This window comes from Triturus cristatus, chromosome 2_2 (assembly GCF_964204655.1).
Source record: "Triturus cristatus chromosome 2_2, aTriCri1.1, whole genome shotgun sequence".
NCBI classification, from domain to species: Eukaryota; Metazoa; Chordata; class Amphibia; order Caudata; family Salamandridae; genus Triturus; species Triturus cristatus.
The window spans coordinates 761360606-761380107 of NC_140582.1; positions in this window are offsets into that span (position 1 = coordinate 761360606).

Below are 19502 nucleotides of genomic sequence, written 5' to 3' on the forward strand. Positions count from 1 at the left end.
CGTGTCATACCCCCGTGTACCTACACCCCAGTACGTTCGAGTCCTACCCCCACCACAGTACGTGTCGTACCACCGTCAATGTACACCCCCCCACCCCTGTACGTGTCGTACCACCGTCAATGTACACCCCCCCACCCCTGTACGTGTCGTACCACCGTCTATGTACACCCCAGTACGTTCCAGTCGTACCCCCACCCCAGTACGTGTCGTACCACCGTGAACCTACACCCTAGTACGTTCGAGCCCCACCCCCACCCCAGTACGTGTCATACCCCCGTGTACCTACACCCCAGTACGTTCGAGTCCTACCCCCACCCCAGTACGTGTCGTACCACCGTCAATGTACACCCCCCCACCCCTGTACGTGTCGTACCACCGTCAATGTACACCCCCCCACCCCTGTACGTGTCGTACCACCGTCCATGTACACCCCAGTAGTTCCTGGCGCACCCCCAACACAACCTCCTAAGTACGGAGCGCACCCCATGCCCCAACATCACAACCGCATGTACGAGTCGTACAAAGCCACACACAAGGACATAATCGTACAACAAAATGGCGCATGTACACACCGTACACACGCTCAAAACGCACGTACACAACCAGGACAAAACAAAACAACACAAGAATACACCATTCGAAAGGCACAAAGCCACTAAACATGGCCAACAACCACTAAAATAACACAATCACTGACCTGCAACTGCCAAAACCAAACAGAGGCCCAATACACCACCACTCCTTATAACACACCCACCCAAACTTCAAACACTGCCACACCCACCCATGGACCAATAAAAAGGGCCCACACACACAAACCATGAGCCTTTGCAACAGACTCACTGCTGCCAGACACCACAGAACCAGACTACAAGCTACACCACACCTTACACTTGCACACCTTCACACAACCACCCTCACAAACACCCTCTCATCACATTCACACACACACACAACCATCCACACCCCCCCCCCAACATCCACACACCCCCCACACCCACACCATCCCCACCCACACCCCTCACCATGCCCACTACCAAGAATCCAAAGTTCAGTCACCGAGAGTTGGAGGTCCTTGTTGATCAAATCCTCAGAGTCGAGCCACAGATCTTTGGAACATTGGTCAGAAGCACCAGCCAGGCAGCCAAAACAGCCATGTGGCAGACCATCGTCGATGCTGTGAATGCCGTTGCGGACACCAGGAGGACCAAGCAGGATTGCCAGAACAGGTGGTACGATCTGCGGAGGAGGGTCAGAGCCAAGAGGCAGGAGGAACACGACCAGGCCAACGCCACCGGAGGAGGGCCCTCCCGCAGAGCCGTACAGTACCATCCCTGGAGGAGAGGGTGATGGCCATACTGCCGGTGGAGGCAGTTGAAGGATTAGAAGGACTCCGAGACCCGGGTGAGTACACAAACAACGCACCTCACATGGGGGGAACTGCAAGCACAACCAAAATTACTAACAGGCACGCAACCACCACAAGCCATCGCATGACTCAACCACACTCCATGAGCACGCACATGCCACTGCTGCCACCATGCCCCATGCACCCAGCTGGACAATGTCAAGTCACAGGCCACAGAAGACACCAACACATGACACGGTAACCCGGATGGCGGGAGGCTGGGCACCAAAAATCACATAGTGCGACTCCAAAGCAGACAACAATGCCCTCTGCCCATATGGCCTAGGTCACAGCCAGACAAACAGTGTGTCCCAACACAGGAATGACTTGCCAGCAAATGGCGGACGCCGTGCATCAACACATGGGGGTGAAGGCACTGTTTTGCACATGACAGCAGCTAATGAACAGCCAACATTGTGAAAGAGTGGCAGCACACACCACCACAGCAGCAGCGCACAGACACACAGCAGACAAAATGGGTGCCTGGAGATCAGAAACAAACTCACATCAACAGGCCAAGGGCCACTCAAAGATCTGCTAACAGTGTGTGCCCAGGAAGCTGGGCCAAGGTGACAGAGGGTGACACACGGAGGGAGGGAGAGGGGGACAGAGAGGGAGGGAGAGGGGGACAGAGAGGGAGGGAGACACAGGAAGACGGACAGAGGGAGGAGGATGACACACAGAGGGAGGGAGAGGGGGACAGAGAGGGAGGGAGAGGGGGACAGAGAGGGAGGGAGAGGGGGACAGAGAAGGAGGGAGACACAGGGAGAGCAAATCAGTCCTTTGGTGTGTGGGAATGTCTGCTCGTCAGCAGGTGGACTGCGTGCATGTAGACAAGGGTGGCCAGTGCCAGAACCCCCCCTCTTCATCATGGCAAAACGCAGGGCCATGTCACAACCTGTACACGAGCACAAGGACAGCTACCTGCATCATATAAGTGTGTGGATCCACTCCAAGTGCACATGTACAGTGCTACAAGGAAGGCGCAAATGCATGGCTCGCCACACCTGCACACTCCACTGCTGACTGCAGTCACACTTGACGCAGCAAGTAAGACTGTGCCACACATAGTTAAAGGGGCCAAATTGGTGCCCAAGGGACACACCCATGCACAAGTGCACTGTGAGTGGAATGCAAGACAGATCCTAATTCCAAGAGGAAATGTGCCAACTTTGAAACGGATGAAACATGGATGTTGCATGGACCAAAATTAACATTGTCTCTCTCACACACAGGTCAACGTCGTGCTGCACCCCCCAACACTGGGGGGGAACACTCACAGGACCCGGATCTGCAGGAGACCGATCCCACCGGCAGCGACCACTCTCACCACTCTGCGGACGACCCCGACCGACCTGGCCCCTCTGGTGTCCAACCACCTGCAGCACCTGCGTCAGGTACAACCGTGCCAACCACCACCCCCACTCCTGCCACATCCCAGGAGACACCCAGGATCCCTGCCCCAACACCACAATGCAGCCAGGCTCGCCAGGAGGGACACGGTGTCCCGGGCACCCAGGAGGAGGCAGGCGACAACGCCAATGCCACCCCTCAGGGGTCCCGGAGACCCGATGTGCCCACAAGTGCAGGCCAGACGCAAGTGGGCAGGGGTGGTGGGAGTGGAGGACGGCGGAGGCGCGAGCCTGACCAGTTGGCTGGGGATCCGGTATTTTCCCATGTCCGTAACATCCTGGACTCATACCGGCAGGACACCACGGGCATGGCCCAGGTTGTGTCCGTCCTCGAGGGGATCAAGGCCCAGCAGGCCCAGCAACATGCGGAGCTAATAGCCTGTCTACTGGTACACCAACGGAGGATGGAGGACAGACATGCTGAGCAAGTGACGGCGTTCCAGGGGATTCACGCTACACTCCGTCGGATGGCCGACACCATGGCCGACCCTCCCTGTGCCAGAAGGCAGAGAACATCACCACCCACAGGGAGGGATCAGGAGGAGGAGGAGGAAACATCCGACGGAGCATCCCAGACGTCGTCACGGCCTGCTGCTGAGGTTCCCCGCAGGAAGCCGGGTCGTCCACGGAAAGGACCGTGAGGGTGGCTGCTACATCACCATCTCTCAGGACACCTGGCCTGGCACCTGGCCCACTGGAGCAACAGCATCACAGCATCAAGAGACATTCTCTGCCACATGGCCCTGCTGGTCACTGGCTGACCAATGTTGACAAAGACTGTGGCATGGACTCTGAGGATTTCCAATGGCAAGGACACCAACTCCCCTACTGAACTTTGGATTCCCTAATCCCGGAAAGCCCCTCACTTTGTCCCCCCCCCCCCAATAATAAATCACACTATTAAGAGTAGATGCCTGCTGGTAGCATTATTACCTAACATGTGTCTTGTACAGTCTAAACATGCCTGAGTCATCTGTTCACTTCAACCATCCACACCCTGGGGCCTGAGTCTGGCACAGGACACATGGGTCACAGTTTATTAGGCAAGACAGACATGGAGCACCATACACACCCGTGATGGGCAGAACCAGCTGAGGGGGTGGCCGAACAACCGTGCTGACAGACACATTGAGTACAGCAACAGTCATGCGCAGAGGTCAGGGATCCTGGCCAGTGTCCTGGGGGGCACCCAGGTATGTGTAGACAGCTGGCAGAACCATGTCCTGCAAGCTTGACTCCGGTGGATGCAGAGAATGGGGTCATGGACAACGTTGGATGCATGGGGATGGCACATGTCACAATACCCACACAGTCATGGACATCATGCCCAATACACAGTCTCAGCACACACACACAGCCTGCATCTTGCCACTCGACACATTGACACATAGCCACAATCAGGGAATACCATGCCAGACATGCAGGATGCACCGTGCCAACACACCTGCATTGACTGAGAAGAGGCACCTTGGAGGCATAGGGACACCTTTATTAGTCATGTTTTTGGGATTGCAGAGGCAACTTGAAGTACACATGAACACATCATGTGGAGTAACATGTGGGTCCAACACTGGCACCCCCCTTCTGCAGCACAAATGCGTGATAGCCATGGAACTGGCACACAAGTGTCGGCTAACAGCTAAATACCCACAGCTGCACACGGAGAGCCTGACATACACCATAGATCCGCTGATGTGGAAGTTCCACGCCATGTCGAGACAATGTTAACCGTATGTGTCCGAGGGCAGTGTCACACACATTGATGCCATCATCACAATCCACTATCCCATCACTGATGACTGACAACCAGGCAGCCCATCTATTCAGGTGTACCCAGCTGCATGTCGTGTCCCATGGGGATGCCACATGTCTGCAGAGGAACAAAACCCCGACCGGGGCAGTGTGCACACATCGTGAACAACTGCCACACCCAATACACCCCAGATGCATCCCTTACCCCATGGAGACTTCCAAACGTGTCCGTGCCTGTAACGCTGAGTCAGCCCACGATGTCATGTCCATGAGGAATAGCAGTGCCACAACAATGCAACCAGCAAACGGCATGCGCAGGTACCTGGGGAAGAGAGACACACAAGAAGTCAGCCACAAAAAGCACAGCCACTTGCATGTGCATTTACTCGACACATGTATGGATGACAACATGCTAGTTCACAATTATGACTGGGGAAATACTACCATCACTGCCACCATCACTCCAGTGACACACCCACACACACCTCTGACCCACGTGCCATACATGCAGGTGGAGACACACATCACAACGCATGCCACACGGGGACCAATGCGTGCACACTCAGACACTGGTACTCACCACTAAGCAAAGAAGTCGCGTATGAGCCGAGTCCGGATGTCCTCTTGCGGCTCCACATCCTCCACATCACTAGCCCCATTGCCAAGCCCTTCGTCCTCCACGGGTGGATGGTCCTCGTCATGTTGATTCAGGATGAGTGGCACAGCTCTTTCAACTGCCATGTTGTGCAGCATGCAGCAGACCATGAAGATCTTGCAGACCTTCGCCGGGGCATAAGGGAGTGCACCGCCGGTCTTGTGGAGGCACCGGAATCGGCTCTTCAGCATGCCAAACGTCCTCTCTATCACTCGCCTTGTCCGGCCATGGGCGGTGTTATAGCGGAGCTGGGCCGGCGTGATGGGGTTGCGGAGAGGTGTCAGCAGCCAAGGCATGTTGGGATAGCCAGCGTCCCCTACATGGGAAGCACATGGACATCGTTAGAACTGGTGAAGCGGTTGTGCTGGTCGGCTATACAGAATACAGGACAGACAGACTGTACCCACCAACAACACATGCCCGTTCGTTGCGCAGCTGCATCATCATATCAGGCATCCCGCTACGCCTCATGATGTAGGCATCGTGTGCTGATCCTGGGAAACGAGCACAGACATGTGAAATCACCATATTGGACAGACACACCACAAGGGCATTGATGGAGTGGTAGTGCTTCCGATTGCGGTACGCCACCTCCCGTGCGTGTGGTGGTACCAAACCTACATGTGTCCCATCTATGGACCCAATGACATGGGGCATCCCTCCCAGGGCATAGAATCCACGCTTGACCTCAGTCATCTGTTCAGGGGTTGGGAACTTGATGAAGTCATCCAGGTGAATCAACATGGCCTCCAAGAAATCATGCAGCACACCGCTGAACATGCTCTGGGACATGCCACCAACATGAGCTATGGTATTTTGGAAGGTACCCGTGGCAAGAAAATGTAGGTCAGCCATTACCTTCAGCTGGGGTGTCAGTGCCGTGGGATACATGTGCTGCGGTTGCAGATGTGGTGCCAGTCTCGCCGTCAGCTCCAGAATCAACGGTTGGGTGAAGCGGTAGAGCCGGATCCTGTCATTCTCCTGCATGGCAGCCAAGTCTGGAATTCTTCGGGCAAGAGGCGGCGCTCTGCAGTAATTTGGAAGTGACAAGGAAGAGTGAGTGCACTACGAGAACAACTAATGTCTACTGAGCACATGTAAATCTGGCAATACACACATGCTACATAGGGAGTCAGGTATGTGCTACATGCCCAGGACACGTATGGATGCAAGGTGACACTCCTTCCAAGACCCAGCTACACACGGTGATTGAGAACCGCCCCATGCCACGCCATGGAAATAGCTGTGTCCCAGTGCAAGTGAACAGCCCGACGCAAGACAGGAGTGACATACACCCACACATCAGCAGAAGTGGGATGCCGATTGCAGAGACTGCTAGCGGAACACTGGAGCCACAGGTCACATGACATTACACTAGTCCAGCCCACACACCTTGCCATGAAGGTGCACATGTCATGACTCACCACACATTCCTTGTGAGGATGCTGACATGGCCTTGTCACGCTACTCCGTGTCCCATGCATACATGTGCACCTCACATCCGATGACACATGTGGCATGGTGTGCGGAACAGTGTGCAATGACAATCTACACACAGCCACATGTTGGTTGCTGCAACGGCTGCAGCTTTTGAGGGTGCTACAACATCAACCTGATGTAAATGCCGGACACATATATGACATAGTCACATTGTGCACTGTGGGTAGTGACAAGTCATGTGTCATGACCCCTGTACCGGGCATCATGGGACACTTCCGTGTGTTGGTGTCCGTGCCATGCCAGTGACGCTCACCCCAAGTGCGCAGTCCCACATGCACACATGTCAAAGGAGTCAAGGGCATGCCTGGCACACATTGCACCCTCACACAGTACACCTGTACACATCTCATCATACATCTGGTGCCTTCTCCACTCAGGAGGCATGTTCCACATCACAGCCTGTGACACCTGTGCCCCACACATGTAGTAATGCACAGACGATACCTTGATGTACATTCCTGGACAAGTATGTCCATCCATGGACAAGTATGTCCGCCCTATTCCTACCTGTGTGTCGCCTATCACCACAGTGATGTGTAAAAACCGCCGTACTGCTGCTGAGAGGGCCTGTGTATGTTCCCAAATCACTGTGGGAGTGCTGCCGTATGTGTACCCAGCGTGATGGCGAGCGTACAGGCATTTGTACGGTCGGTAGCACTACGAGTACGCATACGCGTGCAGACCCATAGTGATTGGGCCGTACACACGCATGTACGCTCACTATCACTATGGGTCTGCACGCGTATGCGTACCCATAGTGGTACGGACCGTACACACGCATGTACGCTCACTATCACTATGGGTCTGCACGCGTATGCGTACTCGTAGTGGTACGGACCGTACACACGCATCTACGCTCACTATCACTATGGGTCTGCACGCGTATGCGTACTCGTAGTGGTACGGACCGTACACACGCATCTACGCTCACTATCACTATGGGTCTGCACGCGTATGCGTACTCGTAGTGATAGTGAGCGTACACTCGCATGTACGCTCACTATCACTATGGGTCTGCACGCGTATGCGTACCCGTAGTGGTACGGACCGTACACTCGCATGTACGCTCACTATCACTACGAGTACGCATACGCGTGCAGACCCATAGTGATAGTGAGCGTAGATGCGAGTGTACGGTCCGTACCACTACGAGTACGCATACGCGTGCAGACCCATAGTGATAGTGAGCGTAGATGCGTGTGTACGGTCCGTACCACTACGAGTACGCATACGCGTGCAGACCCATAGTGATAGTGAGCGTAGATGCGTGTGTACGGTCCGTACCACTACGGGTACGCATACGCGTGCAGACCCATAGTGATAGTGAGCGTACATGCGAGTGTACGGTCCGTACCACTACGGGTACGCATACGCGTGCAGACCCATAGTGATAGTGAGCGTACATGCGAGTGTACGCTCACTATCACTACGAGTACGCATACGCGTGCAGACCCATAGTGATAGTGAGCGTAGATGCGTGTGTACGGTCCGTACCACTACGAGTACGCATACGCATGCAGACCCATAGTGATAGTGAGCGTACATGCGTGTGTACGGTCCGTACCACTACGAGTACGCATACGCGTGCAGACCCATAGTGATAGTGAACGTAGGCATGCATGTACGGGCCGTTGCCATGCATTTGGGGTGCCCTAGGGCCCCGAAACGCACCGTACCTGTGTGTGATGCTCCAAATTACATAGGGGACAAGTATTAAGGCCTACATGCATGCTGGTTGTCATGGAGACCAAGTTCAAATTTCGAAATTGTTCTGGAAGGTGCACAGCAGAAGTCAGTTGGAATTCTTCTACTTTGTTGCAATGTGTTTGTGGGGCTGACATCATGCAGGAGAATGAAACCGATAGAGAACCCACAGACTGCTAGGTTTGAAGGGATTGGTGGAAACATAGGATGCAAATGTGAGTGACCAATCACTCTGTACTCCTGTGCATGAGACTGGGCAGAAGGGCACATATAAGGCAGCCAGGTCCCATGAGGGAGTACTTGCCTGCACATCTTTGCATTTGTCGACCAATCTGCTGCTACTGATTCCCTGGAACCATGTCAAGGGCTGTGGAGAGGACCCAGCCATTCACCCTGGAGGAGAACATGGCTCTGCTGGATGTGATCCTCCCACAGTACTCCATGCTGTATGGGCGACCAGGGTATCAGGTGAGTGCATAGGCCACTGCCACAGACTGTCCCTATGTTGTGACTGTGACTTCTGCCATTGTGTCCAGGTGTAACACACATGCCATGTACTGTCGGGGGGGTCCCGGGGGGGGGTGCCTGATGTCTCCCAGCAGTGCCCTGAGACAGGAGGGGTGGGGGCCTATCACTCACAGCAGTGCCCTGAGACAGGAGGGGTGGGGGCCTATCACTCACAGCAGTGCCCTGAGACAGGAGGGGTGGGGGCCTATCACTCACAGCAGTGCCCTGAGCCAGGAGGGGTGTGTGCAGAGTCCTCCCAGCAGTGCCCTGAGACAGGAGGGGTGGGGGCCTATCACTCACAGCAGTGCCCTGAGACAGGAGGGGTGGGGGCCTATCACTCACAGCAGTGCCCTGAGACAGGAGGGGTGGGTGTGATGCACAGTGTGAGCCTTGATCATTGATTGTGACATTGCCATCATTCCACCTGTGTACCCACTGTGGCACGTACTGCATTTTCCCTCACCAGGGGATGATGTCCCTATGACAAAGGTGCAATGCGTTGGCTGCATGACATGCCTTGTTGTAACCAGCTAATTTGTACCCATATGTCTCTCTGTGACATGTGGCTGGTGTATTGATGTGGTGTCACTTGTTCTTCCTCACAGGTAGGCGCCACTGCCAAGGAGCAGATCTGGCTGACCGCCGTCAGTGCCGTGAGGGGTGTGGATGGTCAGAGGCGGAGCCTGCCCCAGGTGAGGAAACGCTGGCAGGATATCCGGTGCTGGACGCGGAGGATTGCACGGCTCCTGCTGGGGGACTCACCTGAGAGCCACAAGAACCGCGGCCGCCGCCGTCTGAGCCACCTCCACAGGCGTGTGCTGCCGGTGGTCTTTCCAGACCTGGAGAGGCGCTTACAGGCGATGCAGCAGCCGGAAGGGGGTCGGTACATGTGTGTTTGTTGTGTGTCACCGGCATTTGTAAGGGCACAGTAGCATGAATTCACTGGCAGGGTTTAAAGGTGCTGTGCAGATCCTGTTTGCCCCAGCATAGCGCTGTGCCCCTGCCACCCTTCCCCTCCTTGCAATGTGTTCCCTGGTCTGTGTGTAGTCACTCCTTCACAAGGTAATGTAGGCTGGCGCTTTGTCCACGAGAACAATGACTGTAGCATCATGTGTGGGGGTGGTGTGTAACAGGTTGTGGGACCTTGCCTGTGCACTGTCAAGTTCACTGCATGTGGGTTCCATGTCAGTTGGCACTGATGCTGACTCCAGACATGGGAGTTGGTCTCTCATGTGTCATGCCTTACAGCGCGCATGTCCTATGTAGTGGCCTGTGACATGATGTGCATGAGTGTGCGATACACATAGTGCAGGGATGGTGACGTGTGTTGCAGTCATTACCATTCAGTAGCATGTAGTTGCGTGCCCACTACTGTCCCCTGGGGCACCTTTTCCTCAGTGGTGTATGTGTCATCATAAACGTGGACAATCTCAGTGTCTACAGCGTAGGTTGTGCTCTGTGCCATTGTCCCCTGTCACCATGTATATAGACGTGCTATTTTGTACAGGTGTCCACTGTGCAGCCTGACCTGATTGTCCTTCTTCATACTCACAGTTGCCAGTGCCTGTGTGTCTTGTTATACTCATCTGAGGATGGGCACTGGTACCTCATTATTTGTACAGGCGCACCTTGGCTGTTTGGCGTCCAATCTTGCTTTTTGCCTGCCCCTGTGTGTATCACCCAGACTATGAGATGTTGGTGCCACCTGTGTCTCAACAATTTGCCTCGTGTAGGGTCTTGTTGGGGCGGGCAATGCCTATGTGTCAAATCCTGATTTCTACTTGCTGGGTCTGGGCAGTGTGTGATGTGTCTGGACACACACGCAATGTGCAGTGACCGAGTCATGTTGGGCATGTTTTCAGCATTACCTATGCAGCATGTGTCTCAAGTTCATGGATATGGTCCCTGGTCATCGGTATTTTCGCCAACGCTGTGTGGTGCAGATGCAGTGCTGGATTGTCCCCAGGGCCTGGGTGCTATGTCAGACTCCGTTTCCTGTGTTTAGCTATTGTCTCATGCTCTCCATGGTATTTCAGTGGCATGGTGGCTCAACCAACTGTGTGTTTCATGCCCTACATCGGTACCTTGTTTAGTAGATGTTAGGGATCTTCCTTTTCAGGCTATGCAATGTTACCTATGTAGATTGGACTCATGTGTACAGGTGTCTGATTAATTTCTGTCTCTCCACCCTGCCCACAGCATCGTCGGGGACACAGAGGGAGACATGGACACGGACCAGGCGGAGGGACCGAGCACCAGTGCCAGCCGTGACATCGGGTCTGGCACATCGAGTGGGACAGAGGCGGAGGAGAGTGTGCCCGAGGACCTGTCGACTGGCACATCAGACTACGAAGCTGACAGGTCCGAGGAGGATGTCTCCGAGTGGGCGGAGGCTGCACCAGCAGCTGAGAGCGGAACAACACCTCGCACCGCCCCCTCAGTTTCCATCAGCCGCCTCCCACTTGCTCGTGTCCCTTCCCAGCGTGCCCGGTCACAGCATGTCTCCTTCCTGCCAGGCACCGCACCCCCTGCCCCTGTCTCCACTGCTGCCGCCAATGCAGAGTCTGTGGACATCCAGCGGCAACTGCAGGTTGGTCAGGCTGCGATCCTTAATGTCCTCCATGCCCACGGCAAAACCCTCACCAACATCGAGGCTTTCTTGGAGGGCATTCATTCATCGCAGGCTGACCAACGCAACTTGCTGAGGTCCATAGACTCCACACTGACTGCAGCAGTGGGTCTCCTGCAGCGCGACCTCCCCCCACCTACCCCTGCCCCATCCACACTTCTCACTCCCATGCCTGTCCCACGTACACCCAGACGTCGGCATGCACCCACATCAACGGACACGGGCACCACACCAGCAGGGAAGGTCCACCGCACTCCTCCTGACACGCACACACAGGGTGAGGTAGGCACACCCACTGGGTCGGGGGGCAAGCGTGTGACACGCAGCCATAGTGGGAGTCCGCATTCCACCCAGTCCACTCCCTCCAAATCCCCTCCCCTCAGCTCTCCTGGCCACATCTCCCCCAAGGACTCCTTCATGGCCGCTCTGTCCCTGAGCCCCACAGTTACACCACCACGCAAGCGGTCAAGGAGGTCCCCGGTCAGGGTGGTTGAGTCTCCCCCCTGTCTCCACCCTCCCCCGGTGGCGCTGTGACCCATCTCTCTGACCCCCCCCCTCCTTGGGGCCTGAGGTCCCTTCAGGTGCAGGGGACTCCCTGGAGGACCTTGCAAAGGTGTGTAGTGCCATCCTGGCCTCCGCCTTTGGCACTGACCCACCCCCTGTGGTGGAGTCCTCCATCCCTGCACCCACAACGCCGCCCCTTTGCCCTGATGTCCCTGCGGTGCCTGTTGCTTCCCCCCCCCCTGATGCCCTCACCAGTGTGGAAGACGATGCCATTTGACTGTGCAGGCAAGGTAGGGGACACGCATCCCACTGTGTCCCCCATCCAGCTGAGAATCATTGACTGCCCTATGGGCTTTGTGAAGATTGAACTGCCTGCGATCCACGGACATTGTGCTCATGCTGAATAAAGCTTATTTTTGTTTTCATTATCACACTACTGCTATGCTGGTATTGGTGTTGGTGGGGCTGCTACATGGTTTTGGGTGGTGTGTAAGGGTTTGGGTGTGTGGGATATGTAGTAGTGTACTGCTCATTGGTGGGACCCTGGGATCTGTGTGCCATCACAAGGTGTTGGCTAACTGTCTTTGTTCATGTAAGCAGTTACTGCATGGTGCACTTGTCCCAGGGTGTATTCCTTCCTCTGTGTACCCAGCTTTCTTCCCTGCAGGGTGTTCCCAATGTTTAGCGCAGAGCTGTGTCTACATGAGCTGTGTGTGTGACGGAGCCCTTCTACTTTGGCCATGCATGCAGGGCCATGTCTCCACCTGCAACAATCGTGGCATCCTTGGTGATCACTGTACTTGTGTGTGGAGTCTGTTGACATGAGTTCATGGGGACATGTTCCCTTGTAGGCAGTATGCATGTGGATAATTCTGGCCTCACACACATGTGTTACACCCCTCCTGTCTCAGGGCACTGCTGGGAGGACTCCACACCCACCCCTCCTGTCTCAGGGCACTGCTGGGAGGACTCCACACCCACCCCTCCTGTCTCAGGGCACTGCTGGGAGGACTCTGCACACACCCCTCCTGTCTCAGGGCACTGCTGGGAGGACTCCACACCCACCCCTCCTGTCTCAGGGCACTGCTGGGAGGACTCTGCACACACCCCTCCTGTCTCAGGGCACTGCTGGGAGGACTCCACACCCACCCCTCCTGTCTCAGGGCACTGCTGGGAGGACTCCACACCCACCCCTCCTGTCTCAGGGCACTGCTGGGTGGACTCTGCACACACACCTCCGATTTCAGGATATGTACGCTTGGAACATACACGGTGGGGGTACGCTCAATGCATTCGAGGTGAGGGTACGAGTCTACTTACACTGGTGTGGTGGGGGTACGCTCCATGCATACGCGGGTGAGGGTACGGGTCGTACTTACACTGTTGGGCTGGGGGGTACGCTCCTTGCATACGCGGGTGGGGGTACGGGTTGTACTTACACTGTTGGGCTGGGGGGTACGCTCCTTGCATACGCGGGTGGGGGTACGGGTCGTACTTACACTGTTGGGCTGGGGGGTACGCTCCTTGCATACGCGGGTGGGGGTACGGGTCGTACTTACACTGTTGGGCTGGGGGGTACGCTCCTTGCATACGCGGGTGGGGGTACGGGTCGTACTTACACTGTTGGGGTGGGGGTACGGTCCGTGAGTCCGCGGGTGGGGGTGGGAGTCGTCCTTACACTGGTGGGGGTGGGGGTACGCTCCGTACGTCCGCGGGTGAGGGTTCGAGTCGTACTTACACTGTTGGGCTGGGGGGTACGCTCCATGCATACGCGGGTGAGGGTACGGGTCGTACTTACACTGTTGGCATGGGGGGTACGCTCCATGCATACGCGGGTGGGGGTACGGGTCGTACTTACACTGTTGGGCTGGGGGGTACGCTCCTTGCATACGCGGGTGGGGGTACGGGTCGTACTTACACTGTTGGGCTGGGGGGTACGCTCCTTGCATACGCGGGTGGGGGTACGGGTCGTACTTACACTGTTGTGGTGGGGGTACGGTCCGTGAGTCCACGGGTGGGGGTGGGAGTCGTCCTTACACTGGTGGGGGTGGGGGTACGCTCCGTACGTCCGCGGGTGAGGGTTCGAGTCGTACTTACACTGTTGGGCTGGGGGGTACGCTCCATGCATACGCGGGTGAGGGTTCGAGTCGTACTTACACTGTTGGCATGGGGGGTACGCTCCATGCATACGCGGGTGGGGGTACGGGTCGTACTTACACTGTTGGCATGGGGGGTACGCTCCATGCATACGCGGGTGGGGGTACGGGTCGTACTTACACTGTTGGGCTGGGGGGTACGCTCCATGCATACGCGGGTGGGGGTACGGGTCGTACTTTCACTGTTGGGGTGGGGGGTGCGCTCCTTGCATACGGGGTGGGGGTAGGGTCCGTACATATCCGTCCCCACGCTATGTGATGTTTGTGCGGACCGTACCCAGGCCTTTGCCACGTGGGTGCGATCCGTCCCGCCATTGTTGGGGTGACGTGTGTGGGCGTGGTCCGACTCGTACCCACGCTCTTCAGGCGTGGGTACGGGACGTACCTGTCTGGTTGTGTTGCCGGTTCGCGTGGTGACGGACTTCCGTTGTGGCGGTCGCTGGCTTATCAGGACACGCCCCCACCCCCTCGTGGTGACCAGGGCATGGGAGTCAGGTATGTCCAGGCCATGTGTGGTGTGTGACTTATGTGGTTGTTTTGTGGCCTGCCCTGGTCCTGCCACCCCCACCCCACCCCACTTTCCCCCCTCCCTTAGTTATTCTGACCTTCTGCGGCGTCTGCGTCGTAACCTGTAGAGGAGGTGTACTGCTATGAGGGCAGGGATGACTCGTTGGTTCGGGTCCATGTCTGTCCGTCGCGTACTGGTACTCCTTGATCGCGTCGTCCTGTCGCGTACGGGTCCTCCTTGCTCGCGTCGTCCTGTCGCGTACGGGTCCTCCTTGGTGGCGTCGTCCTGTGTGTCCGTCACGTACTGGTCCTCCTTGTTCGCGTCGTCGTCTGTCCGTCGCGTACTGGTGGTCCTTGTTCGCGTCGTCCTGATTTCCCGGCAGTTTTTGGCTGCCGCAAAATATTCACCGTGCGGGGTGACGTCGGTGCGAATCGTGATTCCTGGGTCGTGAATGGCTGGCTGCGAGCGTCCCGACGTCAGGTCGGCGCTTTCCCGGATCGCATTGGTAGGTGTTTTTTTGTTCGGTCGGACTTTTTTACGATTCGTACGGTAATGGTGTACCCGTGCGAATCGTAATTCCTTGTTTGTAAAAATTGACGACCGGGTACGCGTCGGGCGGAGATTGTGCTCCGTCCGACAGTTCGTACCCGGTTTTTGCCGGATCGTGATCGGCACCTTTGTGTAGTATTTATCTTTGCTCTTGTATTTCCGTCGACAGTATTTTCCACACCGATGACTTTGGAAACGTAAAACTTGCTCCTTTAACTTTTTCTCTTCTGTGCTTTTTGGTATAGCACATGTTGCATATTCTTCAGTGTAAGATAACACTGCTTTATCAGTATCTGTTCCAAACTTTGGGGCATCCTTGATCCACAACAGCATATGAATATGAGGAGCACCTCTTGCCTGGTACTCTTTTCTCCAAAAGAAATCCACTACTTCTCCAAGGGGTGGATTTTTTTTATTGCAGATGAAGGACATCATAGCCTCAAATCTATGATTGAAATATCTGCAAACATTAACCGGATCCAATGAGCACAGTTCTCCTGCTGTCTTGTATTCAATGTTTTTAATGTTTGAATTTGCCTCTCGTAGAAAATCCAGTAAATCATCCCAAGCGTACTCAGCACAGCTTAGGGTAAGGAACCATGTTGGTGTTCCTAAATTCCGTAACATGCATTTTAATTCACCATGGCGTCGGTACCAATATTCATTTGTCCCACGCTGACAAGCCATCATATTGATCAGTTGTGTTTCCAAATGATCATCTCGGTGCTGCACTTTCTCCATAAAATCCTTAGCAGACACATTTTGTAAATGTACTCCACTTTTTAAAATGTGATTTACTGCATAAGACAATGCAGACAAGTCGCTTTCAAATAAAAGATGGAACAAATAAGGAATACTTTGTCAAAATCTGGGATCTTCTGCATATAGTCTTGTAGTTCGATATTCAGAAGCTGGAATCTGTTCTGGACGTTCATCGTATCGTCCTCCTTTTCCTTTAGGAAACAGCTGGGGAAAACATCGAGCTTCCAAGCTCTCCTCCCATACACTCACGGGAGTTCCTTTTGCTTTCTTCATCTGAAACAGATCAATATTGTCTCCCATAACTTCTTTTGAATGTAGAGGATGTATGCTAAAATGTTCATAAATTTCTTCTTCCTTTGACTTGTCCACTTTTTCAATTTGTCCAGTTGGTGTTTCTGTGTCTTCTTGTAAATCTTCTTCTTCTTCTTCTATATAAATTGATTCATACCATTTGTTATTCCTTTTCAAATAAAAATTTGCTCTTTGTACTTTCCGTACATCTACCAGCTCCTGCCAAATCTTCTTATTCTTTGTAGGTACACCATTAACCAGAATAACTAATGGTTCAGTTTTCAAAGTATCTGCATCAATAGTTTCCATATTTTTTTTCAAATCCAAGGGCAAATACACCACTCTACCTTTTAAACCTCTCAGTAAATCTGAAGGAGGTAATTTACCAGTTTTGGGCTCCATACGTACTATGGTCTGGAACGGATGAACACATTGAATAAGTATAGACTCATATGTATTTAATTCAGAAAGTTCGGCAGGAATAACATCCAATTCTAAATTATTATGTACAGCTCTGGTTGGCATTCTATTTTCCTCTAACTTGTTGTAACAGTATTTACAAATACGCTGATCTTCACCCAATTCAAAACAATTTTCAAGAAATATATATGTGGCAAAATCCTTCCACTTATAATTATCTTCATTTTCACTCTTTCTGTAGAGATCAACATTCCTAGCTTGTTTTCTATAATGAGTTCTGCGGCAACAAATACAAGTTACATTTGGTCTTTCATTAGAGATTATTGCAAATTTTGTTATGTGATCATTAAATGTTTTACTTACAGAGGGTTCTACATTCTCTTCCACTTCTTCCTCATTTACTGTGTCCTTTTCTGCACTGTCTTGTTCAGGACCAAAGTAACAAAACTGAATTTCATCAACAACCTTCTCTACATCTGATACCGATCCACGGAACAGAGCCCTATTCAATTCATCTAACTTTATTGCTGGACTTTTAGCAAAATACAACCGTCTCACAAACTTTCTCATTTCAGTATGATGAACAGCCAGCATCCTAAAATGATGGAAAACACTATTACACACTTTTCTAGATAGACAAGCCAGAGAATGACCCTGCAAACCAGTATTCTCTCTCACTCTGCATGGATCTAGACTTTGAAGCACCTTAATCTTCTGTTTTACACTTTTTTTACTATATTCTCTTAGAAACTGACGAAATTTATCAATAGATTCCTGACGCACAGTGCAAATACTACTACAATTTCAAGTGTACACTGGGGCTTTAGGACGTCTCCCCATAGCCTCATCCGCCATCACTTGTACCTCATCTCTTGGAACCATTTTTTCCTTCTCCATTATACAACCATTTTTCACTTCGTAAGCACGACCTCTGGTGTCAACTGCATGCAGCAAACTATTACTTTGAAAATAACTCTCTTCATTAAAAAAAGGTTCACTACTTGAACTATGCATCCATTCTCCTAAAAACACTTTACAAAAGTTTGTTCTTTTCACTACTCTTTTCCTTTTGCTTTGTGATTTCAGTACATTGACCATTTTATCTAATGTACGCATCCTATTCAAAATTAAAATGAATAGTTTCCTTTTTAATTCTAATGCCTTTGCTGCAATGGCTTCAATTTCTTTTTTTCTCTTGTAATATTTTGCCTTTTTCTTATATTTCTTCACATCCTTTATCAAATTGGACATAACTCTTCTCTGAAACATTTTTCTACGTATCTCTTTAAACGCTGTTTTTCTGTTTAAGTTAATCTTTGTTATTGCAGAAGGTATATTTGCATTAACTAAATTCTCAATTTTTTCCTGTTCTTTTCTATTGAAAACATTCTTTCCAGTACAGACATTTTGTACATTTTTCCTTTTTTTGAAGATGTTCTTTAAAAAATCTTTTGTCTGCTTACCAGAAGACTTTCTCTTTTTCCCAACATGAGCATCTCCAACTAACTTAGGTCCTCCAGTTGTCTTCAAATATAGTTTTTTTTTGTGGTTTTTCGTTACTCTGGATTGTGCAGGCATCTTAAATTTTGTTCACTGCTCTTCAGCAATACCTGAAAAAAACTAAAAAAAAATTCCTTTTTTATATTTAAATATATTACTACATTTTTTATGATCTTTTCAAATCTTAAAATACTAAGTACCCCTTTCCTAGAAGTGAAAATCACAATAACACATTCACAAATTAAATATCTAAAAACAATTCCTGTGTGCACACAGAGTCATGCTTTGAAATTAGGCAGAAAACGAAATTTCTTTGCCAATTGGAAAGCACACATTCTACTACTTTTTTGGCAAGTAATAAGTACTTTTACAGTCTGACACATTTTGAATCCACTTTTCAGATTCTGATAAAAGCACATGTCCAAACTGCTTTTTGAGACCAGCAACATGTGTAACCTGGGTGACTGACTACACTCCAGCAAGGGCAACCAGCCTTAGTGATGCTGAATGTATTTGCATTACTGACTGCCACCTCAAACCCCACTCGGTTGTGAATACTGTGCATGATTCCACAGGATAAGCAGCTGGGTGTGTGCTAAGAGTCTGCTTCTGCATAAAAAAATAGCTCCCCCTTTCCATCTAATGCAACTGTAAAATCACCAGAGCAATACCAAACAGATTTCTGAGTCCAGCAACATGTGTAACCTGGGTGACTGACTACACTCCAGCAAGGGCAACCAGCCTTACTGATGCTCAATGTATTTGCATTACTGACTGCAACCTCAAACCCTAAAAGTATTCCTCATTTATACCACTACACCTTAATTTATGGTGAAAACATAGTCCATATTATTTTACATGTTTTTATTTGCATTATTAAGTGCAACCTCAAACCCCACTCAGTTGTGAATACTGTGCATAATTCCACAGGATAAGCAGCTGGGTGTGTGCTAAAAGTCTGCTTCTGCATAAAAAAATAGCTCCCCCTTTCCTACTAATGCAACTGTAAAATTACCAGAGCATAACGCAATAAATCTCTGCCTGTAATTCCTCTTTGCACACAGAGTCATGTTTTCATATTAGTCTGAAAACGTAATTTCTTTGCCAATTTGAAACCACACTTACTACTCTTTTTTTTGTCAAGTGATAAATAGATTCTTAAAAAAGCACATGTCCAAACTGCTTTTTCAGACCAGCAACATGTGTAACCTGGGTGACTGACTACACTCCAGCAAGGGCAACCAG